A 25127-nucleotide genomic window follows, 5' to 3' on the forward strand; every position below is an offset into this window, starting at 1 on the left:
TTATTTTCTCTGGGAATATGGAGCTGACATGCATCATTTAGTTATTTGGGTTCCCCTGCTGAGTCCAGACTTCCTGATGCATAAATTGGCACTCTGGAGCTCATCCTCACATTATTTAGTTGTGCATTTTTGCTTTGCTTTTGACTGTAGGGGAGGATATTAGCCCTATTTTCTACTTGCAAGGCATGTGTTCATTCATTTTGATTCACGATGGTCAAATTACAAAATCTTACAAGTATCTTAATCTCTTCTACTAAGCCATCTGTTTAAATCAGAGATAAGAAATTTTAATAAAAATCGACAATTTCCCAAGTTTATGATTTCTTTTAACATGCCATTTTGCTGTGATCTTTGAGTTATTACCTCTAATAGATTACTTCCCTGTTGTCAGGGCTGATTCTATCTCGAAGTGTATTAATTTTAGTTAAATGTATCTTGGCAGACATCCACCACTGGAATCAGTGCTGAACACCACAGAGTATTCTTTTAATTGGACATAAAACTCAGAGATTTTTTTCATATGATTCTTTGCTATACAGTGTGTACAATTAGATTTAATGAGCTCATTTTAAGGACAAGTTGGCCAAACCAGTGCTATTGCTAATTTATAGAAGCTACTGAAAAAGTTAGTTTATTATTTTCTTTTCTAAATTAAAACTTTAGAGGAAATATTGTTGCTGCTTTTCCTTTTAGCATGTGAATATACAAAAACCTAATTTTGGAAATAAAATGTTTTCTCAGAGTGTGATTTCCAGTGATTGTTGTAGAACTTTTGGGTTTTCATTGGCAAATGTTTTGGCAATAAAGGTAAGTCTAGCATCTCCTTATGTCATGTTAATAAACCCAGGCTGTGTATCATGATGACTGAGGAACCAGCAGCAGTGTAGCTCTCATGGCATGAATGGAACAAGCCAGCTTGAAATCCTGTGTAGACACTTGGCAGCTGGTGCCCAAAGCCACTGAACTACACTGCCAGCTCAAGAGTTCCATGTAAAAATATTATTGATCAATACAATTATTGGTTAACAATGTTTTTCTCTGGAAATTTTATCTCACTGGACGCAGTCACATGGCTAAGACAGGAGGAAGCTTTAACCATCACTGTCTGTTTTCACCAGTCCTTGCAGACTGAACAGAAACCTGTACAGCTGGTTTATGCTGGAAAAATGTGTCCTACAGACCAGATTCAAGGGAAAGATTTCCCCTGGAAAGATTAGAACATGAGAGCTGTTCAGTCAGCCTCCTCGTCACTGCAGCAGTAGTAGAGGGAGTAACAAAAGGAGACTGGGAGTCTGTTAGTTGAAGATGCAATGAAAACATCTGTTGAAAAGAGTAGCACTTGAAAAAATCCAGGAGATCCCAATACTTGAGTTGGTCATTCATAAGGAAGAGCTCCTTGATGCTATTTTATGTGGTATTCTTCTGTCCTCTACCTTTAATCTAATGTCAGTGGATAGATGATGGGAGCTGGTAGGCCAAGCTTCTCTTTCCATGTGAGAAAGTGAGTATGGGAGCAGCTCTGTGGGAAGCCTGCTGCTGGAAATGCCACCCCCACTCCTGCCCCTTTCTTCTCTGCATGGCTTCCTTGCACCTCCTTCACCACTGTTTTGTTCAGGCAAGGCACTTGTCCCAGGACCATCCCTTTCCACATCTGCAAAATGGGAATTATGCACCCACTTGCGAAAAATGCATAGAGAATTACCAGCATGAACCTCAAAACAGGAGTGGAAATTACTGCTATTGCAGTTTTGCATGCTTCTGCTTGCTTTGTGACAGTGTCCCATGAGTGCTTCATAAATTGCTAATTCTGAGTTACTAAGAATTACAGTCATGTTTCTGTTTGCATTGGAAAGACATGTACCAGGGCTTTCATGCAGCTTCTTACAAAGACACTTCTCATTTATATACAGAAATAATGAGACAGAAAAATGTTAAAAGGATTGCCTGAAAGCTGCAGATCACTTCTGGCAGTAATTATTTATCTGTCCACCATTTTGTCTGTGTATATTTTATTCTCTCCCAGTCTATATATAACAACAAATTAGTTAGCAGAATCAAAGCTGCTTATTTTAAATTTACAATGTTCTCCTTGGACCGGTACACAAGCAAGCTGCATAGTGTAGGACATATGCACATGCTACGCTTGGTAATCTTTCGGGGTTAATTTATTTACATGCATCTGGTTGCTTTCCTAATAGAATGGATCAGTCTTGCCTCCCAAATGAAAGAGATAATGGGAAAATTGTTTGAGATGTTGTAATGAAAGCCAATCTATCTTGAGCAGAGTGGGTGAAGCATGAGTACCTTGTGTGCTGTTTCTTTCACCTGTAAAGTACAAATTTTTGCACTAACAATTAATTAGCATTTTACAGAGTCAACATTAACTAAATATCCTTGACATATTCCCCAAGAGAGGATAATGTCATTAACCTCTTTTACAGATGAGAAAACAATATTGGATTAGCATTGTAACTCCATTGACTTCTGTGGAGTTATTCCAGATTTACACCAGTAGAAATAACACTAACTTTAGTCCTTGATATAATAAGTCATTTGTTCATGGTTATCTAGTCACAAAGCTGCACACTCAGGATGAGAAACTGAGAACATCCACATTTCCTTTGCTGCCATAGTAAGATTTTCTACTGATATAGCGTCTATAAACATTTATCTAGGATATTTAAAAAAAACCAAAACAACACAGCACCACAGAATCTGACATTTTTCTTCTGCTCGTGTCTAGAAACAATTGTTCTGTCTGGAAAGGTCTGCATCTTGTGAAAATAAATGAACAACAATAAATTTTTAAAACAAATTTCTACTTCCCCAGAAATGTGAATTTTTTTCTGAGTAAGTTTAACATCAGAAAGGAATGATGGGCTTCCAAAGACTGCCAATGAGCAAAGAATGTAAGTTAAAAGTCTTTTTATATGCAAATACTTCATTACATTTGGGGGGATTTCCTATTTCTCTCTCTCTTAATTTTTTGATTGAAAGCAAAAGAACAATGGGACATCAGTTACTTCAATTTACTTATGAATATCCAGAATTCACTTTCACCTTCCAGAGTGCCAGTGCTACCTGTCAGCATTTGAGGTCTGGAGTAATGCAGGAGTCTGCTTACTTCCCTAGACAGAATGCTCTGCAGAAATTAGGGGTCTACACTATTTCCAATAAAATTGAAAGTTTTTTTGCAACACATGTTTGCTCCCAAATAACTGGTGGCAACAGCATTATTTCTGAAATGGTATAAGGTAAAAATGCTTAAAAATACAACTTTCATGTCTCCAGTTAAATTAGTTCTAATGTATTAATTACAGAAATTCTCAGCTCTCCATTTATGATGGACTTGCTGCAAGTGTGAGAACTGGAGCTGAAATTCAGCCCTACACAGAGGCTCACTGCCAAGATTTTTCCCTAAGCTCCCTTCAGAACAAGGTAAAAATCCCACTCATTAATCTCCTTTCCTGGATTGGCCTTTATGCACTGGCCAGTGTCACCTAACCATGTCTCAGTAGTACCCTGAGAATTCAAACTCCTCTTGAAACCAGGTTATGGGGCAATAATACCCAGACCTTGAGTATGCCAGAAGAAATGGTATCACAGAAAACACTGTCCCAATCTCCTACACCTCACCATTTATGCAGAATTTTTTTGACAACAAAAGACAGCAGGGAGCTTGGAACAGTTCTAGGATAAAGTAGTTCTCTGAGTTCAGAAACAAGAATTTTCACGTCCCCTCTCTTTGGAAAGTCTCATGACTGTCACAATCTTCCAGAGATTTTCTTTTCAGACTTGGACAGAGCAAACAAGGACTGCTCCAACTTCCTCTGTATTCAGTGGGAACAATTCAGGTTGACTTCAGTCAGATTGGTTCAGGCCCTTAATCTCCCTGAATGTACTGGAATTTGAACAAGCAGCAAACACTAATACTACCAGAGAAAAGAAGGATGACATAAAAATATTTCCAAACAGAAGAGGTTTACAGGACAGTTGGCATTACAGCACATTTATTTTCTTTAAAGTTAATGAGCAGCATGATCCAATAATAGTTGTATCTTATGCTTTTCATAAAGATCTCAAGGCATTTCATAATCAATTAACAGCTCAAGCACGTCATCATTATAGAACATTTTGCAATAAACCATTAGGAATTAATGTAGAGTGAGCTTTCCATCTTTGCTAAACAAACTGCTACACATCTAGGATCCATGCCAAGCAGGCTTTGAATTTTTTAATGAAGATTAGACACATTCTCTGCAAGCAGAGGATAAGTCCCTGTGCCAGGACTTTCTATTTGCCTCCTCCCCACCACCTGCAAATTTTTTTACGTTTTACCATTTCTCTGTATTTTGGTGAGATTAATAAAAATCCAATCCTCTGTGCTGCATTACCTTCAATTCAGATGTTTAGGACAAGATGGATCACAATAAATGCAATTTGGAGGAGTTACACTCCTGGATTGAAAATCAATCCCCACAGCGATTTCATGTATTTCTGAAGCATTCCTTAATAAATCTGTGTGTAAAAATTCCAAATAAACTTTTGTTGCCTCGTCACAAGTCTTGCTACTCCTGTTTTTTCTGTTTAATAATTCTGGATATAGCCCTACCTCCTGAGATTAAACACAGTGAAGAGGCAGACAGCACCTATGTAGGTTTCTCCAAGCTGTTGTCAGACCTAGGAATAAAGTGCCTGGTCCTCACGGGTATTTTAGGGCAGCGGTTACACAATCAGGCTCCTTATATTCCAGAGAAAATGTCTGGATCTAAAATTCAAGCTTGCACCCGAACAGCTCCCTCGGCTGGCAACAGCAGGCTATTCCTTCTCCACCTGAATGAAGTACTCCCGGCTTCCCCCACTAATCTGCCCAGCAACAGTTTGTCCCTTCCCTTCCCTTCTGCAGCAGCAGCCTCGTGTAAGCATCCTGCTCCCAGATCAGCTGCAGCAGTTTATGGTAGGATTTACAAGGGGAAAAAAAAAAAAAAAAAAAAAAAAAAAAAGCAAAAAAAAAAAAGCAGCTGCTTCTTCAAAGATTCGACTCCTTAGACGTCTGACTTTTGGCCCCCACCCTGACTGCATCACACAGGAGGTAACTTTTAAGCTGTTTAAGCGAGACATGTTTTTGTTTAACAAAGACAGCACACAGTCTATGATTAATCTTTTGCATGAGAGGCATGGCAGTTTCCCCACTGTTTTGCAAGACAATATAGTTTGATTGCTTCTGCCTCCTGTCAAGCCTCCAACTGGAAATGTGTAATATGAAATGAAGTGCAGTAAAACAGATAAGAACGTGCTGAGGTAGTTAAAACAATACTGGAGTAATTAAGGCTCTGTATCTGTATTAGAAACAAAATAAGCCCCCTGTTTGGTTTGATTAACACTGCAGGATTGTAAGGCTGCCAATGGCACATCTCTATACAAAGCAGAAGATGTGAGGAATCCAAGAGTTGTCCCAATGGGAAGATGTGAGAGTAGAGAAGCTGTACCAGTTGGAAGATGAGTTACCAAGAGCTGTTCTGGTGTGTAGACAAGAGATACCAAGAGCTGCCCTAATGGGGATAAGACAGTCCAAGAGCTGTCCCAAAGAGAAGTCAACAGACCAGAGGTCACAAGTCTGGACGTGTAAGGGCTGCAGACTGCAGGTGCCAGCCAGTTCCAGCTGGTTCCAGCTGATTCCAGCCTGTTCTGCTCCTGTCAGACGTGGCCCTTTGTGATAGAGGAGTGGCCCGGCTCCTCCATTACACACCATGCTCACATCAGCGTCCTGCACACTCACAGGCTGTAACAGTGCCCTGCACACTTGTGCACTGCCCTAAAAGCAGCCAAGTTTGACAGTAAAAGGTGCACACTGGGAATATTTGATTAGTTTAAGGGTTTTTAGGAAAGGTTCTCCCCCTGACCAGAAACGGGAAGAGAAAACTGTTCTTGCAGCAGCTATAGCAGCAAGTTACATAGTGGCAGGTCTAATGCTAATATGTATTGTATTGTTATTATGCACTTAGATATGTGGCAAATGCAGCAACAACAAAGACTGAATGCCAGTGGCAGAAAAAAATCTAGCAGCAACTGACTGTGTAAAACATGAGGAATTCCTCCTGTGGGTGACGCATTAAAAAAAGAAGCCAAGAGCTCATTGTTTCCCTGCACCAAAAAAGATTAGGTACTGCCTAAAACAGCAGTACTGAACTGTGAATTGTTCTTACTTATACTATATCATGCAACCTGATAAAAAAAAATCAAACCAAACAACCTGCTCTGCTCCAGACAGCTCAGAATCCAAGCAGTGAAGGGAAGCTTACTGCTAGGCATCTGATCCGTGAAATCTCTTCTTTTTAGCCTGTAACCCAATAGAGATTGGTCCCCTCCTGTGTCCAGCTGCACTTTTTTACTCTCAAAAAGAGCCACTAATTCCTGAGTCTTTTGCGAAATAATGGTCCCTCTTCTTTGGAGAAGGCATGCAGTCTGGGCACAACTGTTGAGTTACAGCCATGGCTGTGCATTCTATGGAGTATTTGTGAAAAGTGGGGAAAGGGTGGAAGCATGGAGTCCCTTGGCTACAAATGGGATTCATGACAATAAAGGAAAAAACCCAAACCTTTAAAAAGATCAAGGGAAAATAAATGAAACTATTCTCTGCAAAAGATATAATGCCTCTCTTTCTTTTCCCTCATGCTAATCATGCTTGTCCTGTATGCAGCCTTCATCTCTCTTTCAGATGAGGGAGATAGTCATGCAGTGTAGCCTTGCTCAAACTGAAAGTTCTTACTGTGACTCCCAAAGTGAACGTATCGACTGACCCAGCTCATCACCTGGAAGTGGCTGTGTGTGAGCCAAGCCCAGCTTTCTGAGCTGTCAGCTGAGTGATGCTCATTGCTGCCAAGCTCCCCAAAGCCAGCCCTTTCCCAGTGGTGAGCTGCAGAGCGATGGAGCGGGTGCAGATTTCCAGCAGTAGCTTTCCCAAAGGGCTTCTGCTTCACACTCCCCTTGTGACACAGCAAATATGAGGCCTGGTCTACCCTCATTCCTTCTGCTTGATCAAAAAACAAACCACTGCAGCCATTTCTAAATAATTATTAACACCAGAAGAAGGCATACCAGTACCAGCCATGTTCTTGTGACCAGTGTGTACTGCTACCAAACTGCTTTGGATTAGGTACAAGGCTGAGCTCTTCTGGGCCTGCTGGATGCTCCTGATAAATGCTTTTACCTAACAACTCACTGATAGGGATTGGAGTTTGAATGCAGCCTAGGACACAAGTGCCCCAGTTAATTCATTTGCCTTAAAGGTTTGAGCTTGTTTTCCCATGGACGTGCCATAATGTCAAAGTTGTAGAGCACTCTGAATGTTTGTCTCACCGCCTCTGCTGAAGCTGTTCCACTCTATGTAGAACAACTGATATTCACAGGGACCTGAGAGAGTATGGCTTGTAACTTAGTGATTAAGGTGGGGACTGGAGAAGGAATGGGGTTTCTTGTCTGTTCTCCAGGGAGTATAGGAGTTTTAATTTACTAAATATGTTATGGAAAACTTAAGATGAATGCTAAGCATGCAATGCCCAACGGCAGACACTTAAATTTGCTGATAACACTATGTTATGAGATGAACAGCTGTGGTAGAGGAGCATCTTTACCACTCACTTCTATGTGGATCACAATTGGATTCTGGTGCCTTTTGAACTGACTTCAAACAGTGATCAGTGCGACACTCCGGGTTAATCCACAAATTTGGAGGATCAAGTGCAACCATGCAGGTAAGTGCAGTGGAGCAGCTTCCTCAAACTACAAGTAAAGGGGAAGGACCAGCAGCTCCACGCTCCTTGGATGCAGAGTTCAAATCAGCTCCTGTTTCATTGCTCCTGGGCAGTGATGTCAGGCTATGGTAAACTTCAGTAGGTCCCTAAGATGAAATGAAACCTATTTAAAGTTGTTTTTTAATATGAGTTTGGCTTTAATATGGGCTTGACATATAGCACTTAGGAAAAATAATTACTACAGTCTCTAGAAACTAGAAGATTCCCATTGATTTCAGAGGGTCAGAGATATAACTCCAAATGAACAATCTTCAGTTTTAAGAATTGTTGATAAACTAGACTAGTCACACTTTTAAACATAAATATTTTGTTTGGAAAGCACCATTTCTACAGAAGTGTGGGGGGGGTCATGTAAAATTATCAATTTCAAAGCAGTTTCTATTAGGAAATAGTAAAAATCCTCCTCTTTCCATATTCTCCAAATTAATCTCAATATGGTTTGCCATTTAGTGATGAAACTCATAATTAAATTGAAGCAAAACATTTGGAATAGAGTAAGGTAAAAAATGAGAAGTCATCTAGAGGGTTTTTTATAAATTTAAAAATTTAATAGAGACAATTTTTATCCCACTCATTTCCCTGCCCCTCAAAACTTTTGTCCCACTTGGAATAAGAAAACTTTGGCCCCATTGGGAATAAGAAAAGGTTATTTAAAGATTTTGACAGAAAAAAAATATTTCCCAGCTCTACCAAATAGCCTATTGTGTCTCAGAGCTGTAAATACAGTTTGCAAATCTTGCATCTGTTTTTTTGTTTACAGTGATGGTAAGATATCTGTGTAGGTAAGTCAGGTTTTCCATGACAACAGTGTGTACTTCTACATTTCTAGCTACTGGTGGTTCCTGAAAACACAAGAATAAAAGCATACAGAAAGAGAACCTTAAGAAAAAAACAACCTAGCAAGACTCTCAAAAGGCAGAATTAGGTAATGCATTGAGTAACTGAGCTTGTTCAAGTAGGTAATTGTATTAGTATTGACTCAGTGTAACCATCTCTCTTTCATAAACGAATGCTTTGCATGACTGGTTTTCTGTGAGTATAAATGCATTGGATTTTTTTTTGTTATTGAATTTTATAGGAAAAAAATCCCAGCTACACAGATGGAGTTGAAGAGAACTAATCTCTAATATTTTGTATGAGAGGAAGTATCAAACATACATAGCAGTGAATCCAAATGTGACTAGAGATTATATTACACCTGCTAGGGTGTATAATCATGTTTACCTCCACTGGGAAAAGATCCAAAGCCAGAACTCCAAATCTGAAGCCATCAGCAATGAACTATTTCAAATACCCCCATCCCTGACTGTGGGCTTCTATGTGGGTCCAGTTTCAAAATAGAATTTCATGCCCAGCCCAGCTTGGTGAGATTGCTCTCATAGTCCCTCATGCTGAGTAGCACCTACTCATGGAAGTTATTAGACTGAAAGAGAAGGGGGCAAGAGTATCTCCCCCCTTCACTTCTCCCAACACTGAAAAAAAAGAAAAAAAAGAAGTGCAATATATATATTTGCATTATAAGTGTAGAACCTTGAGGGGGAAAAAAAGAAAGTTATGAATTTGGCCTCTGGGATCCAAGGAACTGAATTATTAAGAATGTCCACAGATGTAATATTAGATATATTCATGGATACGATGTGGAGAAAGACTTTGGAATTGAGCCCAGAAAGAACTGCTGATACAAGACAGTTCCTTATGCTTCTCCTAAAATCTCCAAGTCTGATATTAATAAATAAAAGGGTTTTGGAGCTGGAATTAAACCTGCATAGTTTTATGAGGAGCAGGTCTTTACTGCCTAGTTCAATCTGCATAGCAATATAACCCTCAGACTTTACAGTTGAGTTACAAACTTCTTTTCAGAGGCAGGTCAACAGGAACCACACATTGTCTTTTAATCATGCTATGTATGAAAATGTTTTATAATGACATCATTAGTGGTATTACTGGAACCCATCAGTAATACCACTAATCAGCAGCCAGAATCTCCTCCACTCCTCCACCCAACTGAAAGCATAACCCCCCAACACCTCCTTTCTGACAGAAACATATACATTCCTCTTATGACTGATCTCTCTTCCTTAAGCCCAAAGCTGGGTCGTGAACAAGAAATTCCAGCCAGCCAGTGTGAAATCTTCACCCTCTCCAGCCACCAGTCTATGCTATCCAGCATCTCACTTTTGATGGGTTTGGTGGAGAGAAAGATAAAACAAGTACATTTGGCCAGTTTTGCCCAGGCAAGTGAGGGGGCAAGGTAGAGAAAACTTCTTAACCGCTTCAGGAAATCATCTGAACTCCTGAGAGATGACTTTTAATTACACACATTAATGTAATACAGAACTACTAGTACCATGAGCAAAGCAAGGACTGTAGGCACAATTCTGCTCACTATGCCACGGTCTGCAAAGAACAGAAACTCTTCACGGATTCATGGTTCCAGAAATCAAAAGGAACTATAATGTCTCCAGCCCATAATCTCAGTACAGGGGCTGTAAATTTCTTCCACATGATTTAAGTCTATTTTGTAGAAAAAGATATCAGCTCTTTGAAAAAAGCAAAGCTATAGGGATCCACCACTTCATTGTGAAGGCACCCTACTGGTTAATTATTCACACAGATTGCAATTTATTTCAAGGTTAAATCTATTCCACTCTGCTTTTGCAATATCATCAAATGTGAAGGCCCATCACAAAGAATTATAGTGACATCCATGTCAAAAAGCACAGAACCCATCTTTCCGCTAAACTTGCTAAGCACAAAGCTGGATAATCCTGCTATGTGATTTTCTAATGTTATCTGGAGATTCCCACGCTCCCTTTAATTATGTTATTTTACTTCCAGAGTCACTATAAGGTGATCATCAGGGAAGCAAGAGGAAGCAGAAGGCTCTGTTATGTGCCAGAGAGAATGAAGGGCATGCTGTAAACAATATCTATGTGCCAAATGCTACTGAATCTTTCAACAGATCATTAAGCACTCAACAGCTCTGGTCTGGAAATACACTGATTGTTTAGAGAAAAGTCCACAACCAAATTGGTCCTTTGTATATCTGGCTGCTATGATTTTGGAAAAATATAAAATAGCTCACAGCACTAGTGCATTTATATACGTAAGGGAAGCAAATTATCTGCTGAAATTCATGGCACTACATATTAACTTTAAAATCTAAAGCTTTTTACACATAAGTTCCTCCAAAACATTTTGTCCCCTAACATCAACAGCAACAGAGGAAGTTGATGGCTGGTGTGAGAATCTTAATTGAAGTGACAGCAAGACTTTGCCAGTTAAGTGTATTTTTATGTCGAGAAGAAAAAATAGAAAATGTCAAACTATACCTAAAAGTAGCTAGAAGCTTGTAAGCTAATAAAATTAGTTCGCACTTCATTCTTTAAAAGTCTCAGCTCTTCCTGTAAATAGTCAACTTCCTACAATTCCTAAAAGTTCAGTAAGAGTTGAAAGCACTTAGTAACTCACAGGAAGTTGCTCAGCACTGCACCATGGTGTTTATAGAGCAGAGTTTGAAAGTGTGGTTGCTATGACAGGTTCTTCAGAGAGCCACATCTTCAAACAAAGAAGATTCTTTCTCAAGTGTAAGTCTTCAGGGATTCACTCTAAGTCACATAGCTGTTAACACATTTAGGTTGATTGAATGAGAGAGTGTTATATGTAGACATCAACTTTCAAAAGGGCTGTGATTTAGAGAGCTGCAGGTGTTGCTTTTGTAAATTTCATAGAGTTCAGTGCCAAAAGAGGACACAGCATGAAAAATTATAAGCAGATCAACTAAAGCATTTTTTTCAATAGAATGTACTGAAGAAAGCCTTGTCAATGTCTGTGACTTATCTTTCCACTTCTGTAAAACATGGTACAGATGTAACTGTCTAGTCTGACTTTTAGTCACAATATTTAGCTACCTGAAAGATAAAGTATAATGAGACATTATACATTTCTCCTTCTTCGGTCTTTCCCAGTTTTGGAACTGTGAGCCTTTGAAAGCAGATGACATACTCAATTATTATCAAGTAAATTTTTTATCTGTCATTTGATCACTTGTGACAGCAGATGAAATATAAAAAGACAAAACTTGCACTACAGAATTAGCCTGCAAAATATACTCGCGTGTATCCAACACACAAAATATAAATTACCTCTCAGAAGTATCTGAATAATACTTTTATGGTTTTCAGGTAAGATCAGCTAAGTTCTGGTGACATCACATTTCTGTAATATCTTTCAGAATGTTACATATCATGTTCTGCTGAAAAGGGAATCTTAAAGTCCAAGAGTTCTGCTGCAACCTGGAGTACTCTGGAGTACTGGGGAAAAAGGATAGTGTCTTAGTGTGTGTTAGTCTTAGCTTCAAATGTTTATAGATCATATTTGCTCCTTGTGTAAATCAATATAATTCCACTGACTTCAATGGAGCTATGCCAAGTTAACACCAGCAGATGAATCCAGTCTTTTGTTTTGTATCAAAACTCACATCTTCTAAAGGTTATTTTAGGCTCTACACTGGGCAAGTTGCTGTGACTGTGAAAGTGTTATTCAGGTTTCAGAAAAAGGATTTCTGCAGGATGGTGACAGTACAAACCAGCTTCTTCTACCTTGTCAATATGGCCCAGCTTTCTGTTTGAAGAGCTTTTTCAGTAATTGTAAAGTCAGAAGAAAGCACTGTGATAATTTACTTCGACTTTCTATATATAGAGAGGTCATCATAATTTCTGGGCCCAAATCAGGAAAACATCCTACCTCAATTTAGACATTATTATTACTGACAATTTCACAGGATGTGTATTACTTTCCCTTTTTATTTGCTTTTATGTTTTTAATCTCATTCTTAGTGTGAAAATTGTTGAACTTTAACAGTCTGTTCCTAGGATCTTGTTCCATACATAGTTACTTCCAGTCCTGAGCTGCTGTGCTCCTTAAAGAACCTTTTTGATACACTTGTTCTAATACAGACTGAGCACCAAAGATCTCCTCTCCAGAGAAGAAGGAGCATTACAGTCTCTGAGACAGTTCAGTGAGTGACATCTCTCATGAAGCAGTCACTGAAAACACAGACTAAAAGCCATGGGGATTTCTCATTTGTCCAAGACTACCAAACTACTTACAAATAAGTAATGGTCACTTGTGTTTTGAGGTAGCTGCTGAGTTAGAAAAGAAAGCATTCACTGCCCATCCCCTCAGGTACCATCGTTACCAGGACATAAAAATTTCTTATCTTTCAGTGCTGAAATGACTCAGTTTCTCTTTGACTTCACTGGCAACAGAGAAGTATCATAAGATGGAATTCATCTCACCCCACTTTAAATGTCTAAATCTGATCTACTTCTTATGTACTTTTCATAGTCAGAAAGAGATAAATAGGCACTTCCATGGCACCTCTGTCCCACACAAAGCTTGACAGATCATCTAGTCTGAGTGTTGGAGGTAACTGTGAGATTTCCATGTTGAATCTTATGAGAGAAAGAAGACTCTGAGGATGAGATTTAGGGGAAGTCTCACAGGAGATTGATATGAACAGAAAATAATGAAAACAAGAACTCAGAGTAAATATGAAGAAAGTGTGGAACCAAAAAGAAATCAAAAGAAAGACAAAGGAGTTCTTGGTAGGCAAAGGCACAAGCAAAACCAAAGGGTGCAACTGCACAGAGGTAGAAAGTATCTGTGCTGTGGTTCCACCAGTCATTGGAGAAAAAGTCCAAAACTGCCAGAGACTCTGAAAATCACAAATCCATAGAATCTTGGCAAGCAGCATCTGTTTCTTATTGTCACAAAATATTTTGCCAGTTGGGAAGGATATCATCTGTAAGGTTTTGCCAGAGAAGGAAACAATATTCAAGGGGAAGGGCCTTCTAAGTGTACACATATATGAACCCATTTGATTATATTTTGTATTAGAACTTGTAATGAGCACCACAGTTTCTGCACTTCAGTTGCACTTTATGTGTGATTATTTTGCTTGTTCTCTCCATACATGCACATATGTAAAACCATATGTATTTATTAAAAGACTAAGCTGCTACTGTCACAGAAGTAGGATACAACAAAGGGACAAAATACTAAATTTGGCAATAGCATTTCCTATGCTTTACAGTGCTGCATAAAACAAATCTATAAATTCTGAGCAGGTTCAGGGGGAAATTACTGCACACTGATAGCCCAACCTGAAAAGATTTTTTTTTCTACATTAAGAGTAAATAATAAAGATCCCTGGCAGCAGGTTTTTACACCTACATCCAAAGGACGTGTAGGTTTATGACCTACTATTACCTACGACCTAGAACAGTGCAATGTCTTAAAATGTGAACCAAACCTTTTACTGAGCTGTACTGCAGACTCCACTGCTGCAATCAATACTCCAAAGAGCCCTATTTTTCTTGGACAAGAGACATACATATATCCGATATTTGAGGAAGCCAGGTGAATAAATCAATAGCTAAACAAAAATGCACTTAATCATATCTGTTTTGGACAGATGCAGGTTGGAAAACCTATATGGCCCACAGAATATCTTCTGCCTAAAGCTTAGACAGGAATCTGTGTTTCCTAAATGGCAACATCCTGTTGCTGGGCATCGCTGAAGCTGGAGTGATCACAGTAGCAAGTAACTGTGTGCCAGCCAGGATCTACTGCTCAAACTTTTAAGTTCCAGTATAGTTTGTTGTTGGAGTACTTTAGCATAAATATGTAACTCGATAACCACCAAATTATGTACTTTGTAAGTTTTACAGCTTTCCTGGAATATGTAGCAAAGATTCACACATTCACTTTAACCTTAAATCGACTTGGCTGCATTTTCTTACTTAAAGTCAGCCCAAGGAGGAATTGAATATACACACATAATTTATCTCTCCTTAATGGTTTTAAGTGGTGACCATTATTGGATATTTCTCATGGTACTGCAAGTGATCATTAAACATACATAATAGCCCTACTAAATGAGGAGATAACTCTAATGCCAAAATTTTCCCTGTTCAAAGGTACGTTTGTGCATGGAATCACTGCTATGCTTAAAGGTGCCCCTTTACTTGACATTACTTAATAAAGCCCTTTGAGATAACCACAGTGCGAGAGATGTTTTAGAAAAGCACAATTTTATTTCTTCTCTGTCTTAGCCCTAAGCGGTTCAGCATTATTTGAACATCAGCAACAGCATTTCTTTATGACTTCAAAGTCAGAACCTAACCTCAAATTGGCAGGGCACCTCGAGATTAAGGCTGTGCCCAGCACTCTGAGAAATGGATGTTTTCAGCAGAAAGAAGAGCAACAGGAGGTAACAACACGACAGTCTAAGATCACTCAATTAGAAGGTTTATTAAGGTTACACTAAGGTGCCTGTCATGAACACTCTCACAGTAAACACTTTAAGAAAGGCGTGAGGAAAAGGATGAAACCACTAAGCTTGGAAAGAGTTCTGCATTTGTTATTAACATGGAAGAAGGGCAAGATTCCTCCCAACACAGCAGAAAGCTGTGTCAGGCGCACTGCAACCAATGCAAGCCCAAAAAAGTCTTTTATTTTAAAATACGTGATCCTGACAAGAAGAAAAGACAAATAGATGTCTGAGGTCTTCTATTTCCCACCAGTTACAGCTACTGTGTGTTTAGGAACGCGGTGAGAGGTCCCTTCTCCGCAGTTCGAGAGCAGTCTCTGTGCAGTCAGCCTGAGCCGCGGGAGCTGGGCAGCAGCTGCAGGAAGCAGTTTTGGGGTGTCGCTGGTGCAGAGATGACAGCAGCTCAGGCCGCGTGCGACAGGCTCCTCACTCAGCACACCCAGTCCCGCCGCTCTGCCCAGACAGCCCCTGTTCCCGCAGGACGCCGAGCCGGCCCTCCATTTTTATTTTCGGCCCCTTATCGCAGAGTTTAATCAACTCAACAGGCGCTTCCGTCCTGCTGCTACGCGGAAAAAAAAGGAATCGCTCTCCTGATCCCACCTATTTCGGCGCTCTCCTTTGCCAACCTCCCTGCCCTGTGCTGCGCTCTCTCCCCACACGGCGGGCGGGCCGATACCTGAGGGGGCCGGGCGTGCCGCACGCAGCCCCCGGCCCGCGGGGCACCGGCGCCGGGGTCGGGCTCCCCGGGGCGGCGGGGCCGGGCGCGGCTGGGGCCGGCGGTCCCCGGGCGGGCGGCAGAGGGCGCCCCGCGTTCCGCAGAGCGGGGCCGGGAGGAGCCTCCGGCGCGGCCGGGGAGGGCCGGGGGGAGGGCCGGAGCTGCCACGTCCTCGGCGGCGAGCGGCGGGCGGGGAGCGCAGCCCGCGCCTCAGCCCCACGTGTGGCGGCGGAGCGGGGAAGTTGCCGGCGGCCGGCGTTGCGGACCCTGCTCCTGTCCCGCCGCTGGCCGGCCCTTCCCGTCCCTCGGGAGGACGCAACTCCAAGTAAGGGCGCTTGGCGGCCACGCTCCCGCCCGCTGTCCCGGGAGAGGCCGGTGGGTGCGGGAGGCGCTGGGAAGGGGGCGGCGGGGAGCACCGTGACCGGGCACGGGGCGAGCCGGCGGTGTCCCGGGGGAGCCGCGGGCAGCGGGATCGGCTCCCGGGCGGGACAACTTCCTGCGGACTTGGGCTCCGAGCGCTCCGTCCCGCGGCCGGGGTGCCGCGGATAAGCCCGGAAAGTTTGGGAAGGCGGAGGGCGGGCGGGGAGCCGGGAGCCGGCCGGGGACGGCGGGAGGGAGCCGCCGCCGGGCCACGCTGCCGGGCTGGGTGGCAGCCCCCGGCAGGCTCCGCTGAGAGGCTGGCGAGGGAAAGAACTGCTCCGAACACTCGCAGAAGACTTTCGGGGTTTTTGTGTTGTTGCTTTTTCTTTTTTTTATCTACTTAATTTCGATTCCCAGTCGTGAGTACAGTTGTGCCAGAAAATGACCGAGACCTATGTTTAAGCAGCCTGTTGGAAAAAAAAATAAATCTTAGGAAAGCATTAAAGGTGACCCAAGAAAGAAAGAAAACGATCTGTTCTGAATGTAAAAACGTGGGGTTCGTCTCTTTTTGAAAGCACCGTGCCCTAATTCGTGCGTGTTTTGTCCCTGCGATGAGCTGTCATGAGTTCGGTGCAGAGTTTTGTGGTTCTCCTTATCGTTGATTGCCTTAAAAATTTATTTGCTGAGTTTCTAAACCGCCTATAGTTCAGTCCTTTCTCTTATTTTTCGACGGTTTTAAATGTTCTCTTGTCAGAGTGGTTTCTGTTCCGTGGTCCCTATCGTGTCTAAATTTGTATTATATTTTTATCGGTCTATGGGGTGGTGCCATCCTGGGTCGAACCTCTGGGGGTTTCCTTGTTTCTCTCAATTTTGAAAATTTGATTGTCAGTTATTTTTAGCTTCGTTCAGAATTTCCTCCTTGAAATGAACTAGAAGTCTTACAGGAATTCCCCTATGCCCTGTTGAAAAAAAGTGAAATGAGTTTCTGTTGGTACATTTTTAATAACTTTTTGCTCTCCTTCTCTCTCTCTTAATTGCCTTTTAGTAGCCTATTTATAACATATAGACCTCCTAAGATGAAGCTAAGAAGAAAACTATTCTCAGCCTTTGTTGATTTCACTGATTTTTGTCAGGTAAACAAACTGCTCCTTGCACAGCAGTTTTAGCTGCTGGTTTCCCTAATGCTTTGTGGGAAACGTGGAAGGGACATCTACCAACAGGAATTGTAGGTGAAGCTAGCAAATACTGCCCAATATTTTGGGAGAACTACCTGTTTCTTCAGTGCATTTTCCAGCCTGGGCTTGCATTGGTCTCCATTCTTCTCCTCGAGAGGGTTTTGGCAGAGCTGTTGGCCACAAATGCAGGGCAGCACAGAAGAGCATGGACAGCACTGACAGACTTACAGAGATAAAGACAAATGATGTGCAGAGCTGGGCAGCTTCACATGCTGCCAGGGTGGACACTGCAAAGCTCTCCTAGGGAGGAGTCCTGGGCACACATTACACCTTTTTGGGGTATGATTGGTGTTCACAGTCTGATGGGACTGGCTTGTGTTCCAACCAGTGAACATCAAATGTTCAGTAGTGGCTGCATACCCACACCTCCTGTTTGTGGAACATCATCTGAGCTTTGTAGCTACCCCAGAGTGTGGGGTGGACATGGGCCTGTGTGAGGTGACAACCCTCAGGGATGCTCCCTAGCTCATTGCTGCTTGTTTGGAGAGGGGTGTGGGTGCAGTAGCAGCGAGAGAGTGGACTGTGCGCTCACTTGTTGCTGCTAGATCTGTATGCTAGCAAAACAATGTCAATATTTTTTAAAAATCTAATCATGTTTTTCTATGCATTAAATAATGACAGAAATGCTTTTACATACATATATATATTGGTATATGTGTATATGTACATATAAAAGATAGATGTTCTGATTAGGTGATACGACCTATCTTATTGGATGGTAGATACATTTGATGATGGCAGTGTGTAATGCAATGCAGTTTCCTTGTTTGTTTTCACCAATTTTCCTTCTCCATCATCTTTCTCCCTTTCCTGTTACTTTGAAGACCAGCAAGGCTTGTCCCAGTGGTGGTGTTCCACCAAGAAGCAGTGATGAGGAGAAGCTGAATGAGCTCCTGCAGGAAGTCACAGGAGATGGGTCCTGATTCAGCAGGCAGCACTGCTGTCATGGGGGCTGTGCTCAGAGAGATACATTGATCTTTTGCAGTGCTATCTTTGAGGGAACTGACCACGAATTCTCTCTGCTGAGCTGGGCAGGGCTTTGCTTTTACTGCTACAGATGTGCTTCAGCTGCTCCCAAAGCCATCTGAGCCCTTTGAGAATGGACCTGAGATCTCATTCAGGTCTAGGTGCTTCAGAAAAAAATGATCTCTGTCTGCATACTAATCTCTGCATCATGAACTGCAAGAAGCATCCCTGGGTGGATTGACATCCGTGACATGCAGTAGGAATTTGTGCTGCATGCCAATATAGATTTCTCTAGTTTTTGATTCATTATGAAAATGCTCGGAGAAATTATCCCGCAAAGAGATCTTGCCCGTTGTCTTCTCTGGAGATCCCCAAGGCTGATGGCTTTACAGGGCCACCAGAGCAGTGGCAGGGCTGTAAGTCCACACGTTGTGTAACCAGGTGAGACTGTTCTCTAGAGGGATGAAAGATTCTGAGGTGTACGTGATGCCGTTTTGGGTTGCTTCTCTTTTGGTTTCTTTTGGTTTTTTGTTGTTTTTTTTAAATTTTTTTAAAAGTTATAGCAGTAACAGCTTCCCAGTAAGTCCTGCGTACAGCTAAGGAGTTACCTTCCTTTCTGCTCATTGTGGGAAAGAGTTATGTGGACAGATGTGGCTTGTGTGAGGATTTGCTGAGCTCTTAATCCTGTTTGTGGCTGATAGGCCATGCAAATATGGAAGGGCATCTCTTTCAGTATATAAAGGTCTTAACTGCTCACCACCTTAGGGAAATGTGCTGTTAAAATGCTGTAATTGTTTTATCAGTAGCTACAGGCCATGAAGTTGTAGATGTAAAATCCTGCAACAGTGCAGACCACCTCCCCCAGCCCTTTTTTTTTTTTTCCTTCTGGTTGCTTGTTTGGGTTTTTTGAGAAAGATATTTTTACTTGTTAAGACAAACCATAAAATAATTACTGTAGGTAAGAGAGGAATCAGGCTTTGTATAATGAATGGGGGAAGCAGCCAGAGATGAGAAATTTGTGAGCCCTTTGAGCACATATGTATCTTGACTGGATGAGAATGTATCATAATATTATCTCTGTTGTCTTTTGTTCTGTTGTCTTGTCACTGGTTTAGTTTCAGGATGAGGTTTTTTTCAGTCTTCTTTATCCTTCTTTGTTTGTTGTATTGTATGCCCATTTTAGATGCAAAGAAGTTAGTCACTTCTTACTTTCTTAAAAGTGTGAGCTGTTGGGATTTTGTGTACCCAGAAGTTTCTGACCACTGTTGTCATTAGAAATCTTGTAGAATTTCTCAAAAGGTAGGGCATACCCCAATCAAATGACTTTGCATTAAAGTTCTGAAAGTACAAGCATAATTTTAAATATGTGAGCGACTTGTCAGAAGGGTTATTTTTGAGTCCAGCAGTATGCTGGTGAAAACTTCATGTAAATGAAAGAATGTGCAGTGCAGTGAACTTCCCACTGCAGTTTCCGGTGAGTGTAGAAAACACCATTTTCTGCAATTCATGTGTGCTGTTTAAGTAGCTACTTAATTGACAGGGGCTGCATTCTTGGGGCCAGAGGAGTTACATTGTGTAGTTTTGTGGTGAGATTCTTTGGGGATAAAAACTGCTGAGTACCTGCCTGCCTTCCTGTTTGCTCGTAGCTGTATTAAAGGCATGTGCAAGATAGGGACCTTACTTCCACCTTAACCAAGGTTCAGTGGGAGATGTTGATAAAACCAGAAATTTGGGCTGGATTTGTAGGTGGTTGATGGGGGGTAAGAGATTTGTGACACTGACTTTTGCAGCATGCACAGCTCTTGACTGTTAGGTTTCTCTTGAGTGCAGGTTGATAACCGAGCCACGCTTGTATTTTCCCCTGTCTGTAAGAGCTGCTTCTGTGACCATAATGCAGTCTCTGACTTACAAAAATGAGACACAATAATATGGAAATTCAGTGAAAGTGTCAGTCTTAAGTGTTTGGATTTTTTTTTCTTTAAATAGGTAGTAACAATAATGCTGGGCTTTTCCCAGTCCTCTGCAGGTGCCTGTGGACAGGAAGGTAAAGGGACATAGCAGAGGAGTCTGGCTGCATGCAGAGTGGGTGGGTTCTCATCTGCTCAGGTGGGTATTGACTTTCTGTGTTACAGCAGAGGGTCAGAAGAGGCAGCTTTACAAGGTTTTGTGAAACAGCCTGATGCGTGGAAGCAGGAATGCTGAAACTCATTATTGGACTTACCAAAGCCTGTGAACCAGGCTAGAATGTGAACTCGTGACTGGTGCCCTGAGCCTTAGTGCCAGCTAACCTCTTTTCTGATCCCTTTCATGATTTTTATTTTATCTTGTTTCAATTGCCCATGTTTTCCATTAGACTTTTTCTTGTGGTCCTCTTATTTGCGGTGGTATTTTTCTTTCCTATTTACCCAAGCTGTCCTTTGACAGTTTCTCTGGTTTTTTTAAATTGCATTGTTGATTTTTCTCCTGTGCACAACCTATGTTGTTTACATTTATTCTTCCTTTATTCATCTTCTTACATTTTTCTCTTTTAACTCTTATCCTTAGAGGAACTGGTTTTACTCTTAGAGACCAGCCCTTTCTTATTGATTGCCAGCTGCTTTTATTGAAACTAATTTACATTCTCTGCTCTTATTGTGCTAGACAGAGGACTAGTGATTTTGAGTAAAGCTCTTTCCCGAAAGACTTTGCTCAGAAATTGTCTCTGTATTTCACAATAAGAGTGGAAAATAAAGAGCAACATCAGTGCAAAAGCTGCTTCTGCCTAAACCAATGTGTTTGTGTCTTTGTCACATGAAGAGTAGCAGTGTGGCCTGCCCTGCTGCAGGCACGAATGACTTTTTCAGGCTGAAATGAGCTGGTGTGGTGAGGGGGGGTGCAGAATGAGGTGGCCTTATGTTTACTTATATGGGAACCCCTTAGACTCTGGCAGTAAGAAACCAAATCCATTTTGATTGTGACTGTGTCCTGCCTTGGTACAGCTGTGATTTTTTGTTGTTGTTTTTTTTTTTTTTTCCCCATAAACTGATCTAAAAAAATTTATGAAGAATAAAGATGCACTACAGTTAAAGAGTTGAAGAGTTATGTTTACATGATGGTAAACTTGGGGAAAAAAAGGTTAAATGAGAGGAGATGGCTTGGTAGGCTTTAACACTCCAAGTATCATCTGCCTTCAGACAGGTTCTTTTGAGAAGGGTCTCTAATAAGGCTTCTCAAGCCTTATTAGTTGCTAAGCATAAAACCCTTGTTTTCAGGTCATGTTGATTTTGGGCTTTGTGTCATGCTAGAGGTATGGATAATCAGGGTTTGGATATACTCAGGGTGTATATCCCATTTCGTTCTCAGACTGCTTTTGGTTTATAAATTGGTCTCACTGCTTTTTCACACGGTGTCAATTTGGTTTGACACCTTGGCTTTGCTTGTATGTTTGGAAAGGAGACCGTGGTACAGCGCTTGGTGTCAGGTCTGGAGGGGAAAGTGTGTTACATAAATTTCTTACCAAAATTCACTGTAGTGCTCTGCCTCTCAAGTGTTTGTTCTTGGCATGGGTGCTTACTGGCAATTATATGTCAGTAGCATCGTTGCATCAGGATTGATCTTTGACTTTGGCACCCAGCTAGAAGCATAACAAAAGGAAGGAAGCTGCAGGATGGATTTTTCAGTTACAAAAGTGCACCCTCAAACACAGATTAGGTACATGGCTCTCATGATACAAATAAGATAAGAGAACCCAGAGCCTTTTTTTAGTCTTACTGGTGCCGGTGTAAAATATGGCTCTGAGTCTGCAGTCATGCCACAAAAAGGCTCAGGAAGTTCATCTGTGGTTAGTTGTCTTTGCACATTCAGGTCTGCTTAAAGACCTGTGCACTTAACTGTGCTGGCTGTGGCCATCAACTCAACTTTCACAGCCTACTTTGAATGGAAAAGCATACAGCTAAACTCTAGCATAATTTAGGACAAAAACTGCAGGATAAATGTGTCTGAAGTGGCTTGAGAGGTTTAGGTGTTAATGCTGCACAGCATCAGAAAAACCTGAGTTTTTTGAATTCCTAACTGTTGCAGGAGAGGCTCGTGTTTATAGCGTTATAACCTGTGAAGTACATTTGAAGGCTTGGAGCCTTAGAGTTACTTGTGATGCAGTACTTTAGCATAGAGGAAAATGCTGCATGTCAACTTTTTGCCTTAATGTTAGGGTTTGATGCCGTTACTCAAGTCTTGATGCTGGTTCTTGCTGCTGAATTATTATTTCAGTCTGCAGAGCAAACAGTTTCCCTGCATTGTTTAAGTCTTTCCCACAGTTGTAAGATAAATGCTAAAGAGTACAGGAAATGGTGTCTGTAAAAGTAAGATTTGATCTGAAATCTGATTGCCTGACCAATTGCTAAGTCTCTTACACTTTTAAAAGTTGAACATGACTTAGTTCTTTCTATTGATAATTTACTTAGCATGTTAAACTCATTGTACAGTAATGTCCATCAAACACACTTTTGCTTTTCTTTTAAATTCCATTAAAAATTGAGGAAGAGAAACAGAAATATTTGTATACAATCATTTTCTTCCCATGTCTTCCAGCTATAGCACTGCCTTCCTGAGTTGGGAGAAAGTGAAACCTTTCTTTTCTGTGTCCAAACACAAAATACAGAAGCCAACAGTAGAAGTAGGAGTGAGAATCCATTTGACTTTTTAAATTCTGGCCTTTGTTAATAACAGGATGGGTTATTACTGTTGAATATGATGTTGTATTAAAAAAAAGGTATTGACTTTAGTATGTGCTTAAGGAGGAGCAGGGAGAGTTTTCAAGCACCCCAAAAGAGCTGTAGGAATAAATCTTTGGAGCAAATTCAGTAACAAGTAGAAATATTCGAGTTGGTTTGTGCATCTTAGCACTGATATCCTCCTGAACAAATCACACTCATCCTAACACACACACAGTGTAGCTGTACAGTGCCTTGCAGCCTCACCTGCACTTTTCTGCACACCCTTCAAGTAATTAGACAGGAGCAGGATGTTCTGTGTAAGCCTTTGAACTTTGTTATTTCCGTGCTGTGCTCAGTGTGAAATGCAGTGCTGAGGGAATGGCCTTCTTTGGCTTAGGCACAGCATCTGGAGCTGCTTTGCATCCCCTGAACTGGAGTGAGGAGGATGGGTCTGCCTGTGGTGTAGCACCCTGTCATGCCCCATGTCTGCTTCTGGTAAATCAAAGCTGTTGACAGCTGGCTTAGCTGGTTTTTTCATGTTCTCTTTGGAACAAGATGATCTTTAAGGTTCCTTCCAAACCAAACCATTTTATGGTTCTCTATATATGTTCCTGAAATGCCCAAATGCCCGTGTGAGGTTAGGCCCAGCTATCCTTTGTGACTGACAAAATTTCTATGTGGTTTGGGGAGGGATGTGATTTCTTTGGGGTGGGCTTTTAAAATTTTTTGTTCTGTGGTTTTTTGTTTTTTTAAGTTGGTTGTTTTGAGGTGTCTCGGAAAGAAAGTACCTGTGCAATTGCTGCTTGACTTTTAACTTCTGGATATGTTTTGGGAAAAAATATTTTGGGTTTTTTTTTCCTAATGCCTCACAAAACAGTGAAAAAAAGAACCCCTGGCCCCTAAAGCTTTTCTGCTTAATGCACTTCCTTGACCTTTTCAAGTACTTTGTGCTTTTGCAAGGATATAAACCTGGATATTTTATATATTCTGTGTTGCTGAACTAACTGGAAAATTTGGGGGATTGAGAGATAGGAACTTTGATGATAAATGCATTTTGCCCTTGTAAAACTTCATCTGTATTCTCTGTGCTGGGCACTCCTGAAGGAGAAATTCAGTATGAAGAGAGGTCTTGTGACAGTTTTGCCCTTAGAAACCCTTAGAAGCACAGGAGAGGAAGAATTAAAGGAAAGAGCTGCAGTGTGCAAAGTCTGAAGAATTAACATCAGTCCCTTTTTCATACAGTGGAAGGAAAAGAGTTGACTGGAAGAAGAAATCTTTCCTGTGCTACTGGTGGAGAAGTACAGACCATATCTGAGACCTAGATAAGGCCTCTCAAGCACCAGAAGTGTACCACACTGCAGAAGCTTTCTGGGCTGTGATCAGTGGTCTGAAACACTGTTTAAGAAATTGTCAACAAAATATGTATTCAGTTAGTTCATCTGCAAACTTCAAGTGTATTTGATAATCCCCATATAGTGCAATTCAGAAGTATTCTTAAGCTTAACCTTATATTAATTAAAAACAGGCATCATGGTGGAGTATACTGTATGTAGTGGACAGCATGTACTATCTGCATAAATGACTGAAAACTTTGCTACTGGCATTTACTTGCTCTTTTACTTTATGCCAAATTTTATTTTTGCTGGTTTTTTTTTTCCTAGTTAAATGAGTGGGTAGAAACCTTTTGCTGAATATTTCCACCCATGTTTTTATTCATTGTGTGAAAATAATGTTACACTGTTATCAAAACAAAAAAAAACCCCTCAGGTTGTAGGCATGTATTGTAATATCATTGGCATTTTTTTCCTGTAAGCATGACAGTGGATGCAAAGGTGTGTATTTAGCTTGAGAAGGGATATAGTTGCTTTCCAAAATAAATGCTGTTTATGAAAGTTTATTACAAATTGTCTACAGGAGAGTGAACATGCAAGGATCAGGGTATATAATGTTTTCTTTGAAACACACCTTTGGTAAATGTTTTTTAACAGTTGCTAATCTGTTTCCTGC

Source organism: Melospiza georgiana, chromosome 2 (assembly GCF_028018845.1).
Source record: "Melospiza georgiana isolate bMelGeo1 chromosome 2, bMelGeo1.pri, whole genome shotgun sequence".
Taxonomy (NCBI): domain Eukaryota; kingdom Metazoa; phylum Chordata; class Aves; order Passeriformes; family Passerellidae; genus Melospiza; species Melospiza georgiana.